The sequence below is a fragment of the Octopus bimaculoides genome, chromosome 2 (genome assembly GCF_001194135.2).
Source record: "Octopus bimaculoides isolate UCB-OBI-ISO-001 chromosome 2, ASM119413v2, whole genome shotgun sequence".
Classification (NCBI taxonomy): Eukaryota; Metazoa; Mollusca; class Cephalopoda; order Octopoda; family Octopodidae; genus Octopus; species Octopus bimaculoides.
Window position 1 is genome coordinate 147,998,012 of NC_068982.1, and position 936 is coordinate 147,998,947.

Genomic DNA, 936 nt, shown 5'->3' on the forward strand with positions numbered 1-936 from the left:
TGTGTGTTTGTGTGTCTGTGTTAGTCCCCCCAACATCGCTTGACAACCGATGCTGGTGTGTTTACGTCCCCGTAACTTAGCGGTCCGGCAAAAAAGACCGATAGAATAAGTACTAGGCTTACAAAGAATAAGTCCTGGGGTGGATTTGCTCGACTAAAAGGCGGTGCTCCAGCATGGCCGCAATCAAATGACTGAAACAAGTAAAAGAGTAAAAGAGTAAAAGAGTATATATATATATATATACATATATATACACTTGCGCTTGTGCTTGAATGTCCGTGTACATATGTGTGGGCATATGTATGTGTGTTTGTGTACGAGTATCCTTCATAAAATTAGAAAAATCAGATTATCATATTTGCTCTATTTTACAGTACTGAAGGAACTTTTTTTTAGTTCAAATTCCATTATCAAATTCATTTCTTTATATGTTTGTTTTCCAAAATCAATTTGTCGTTCGTGAGTTCACTACGAGTTCAAATCGATATTTCAATAAGATCCGCCCTATCAAGAGCTGTCATTCTATAGAAATCTGTACAAATTCTTTGAAATTTCTAAAATCTTTTTACTTTAAATTCATATATATTTTTATCATTTATGTATTATTATTATTATTATTATTTATTTATTGCATATTGTCATTTGCCCGCTTGTACATCAAGTAATTCTGGTAAAGTTGTTTTCAATGTCACCTGACCAGATTCAACCAATAGTTATGTAAGAAATCTTTAAAATAACATTATTAGTCTCCTGAAAAACTGAGAACAAGAAATATCGAGCAGCTATTCATGCAGACAAAGCTTCGACTAATGTTATTCCTTCTATCCAATAATATTTTTGTCGCTTAACTGCGTATAACACAAACATACGTACACATACTCACATATATGAATATATAACCCTATAGATGAATACACGTATATGTATATATATATA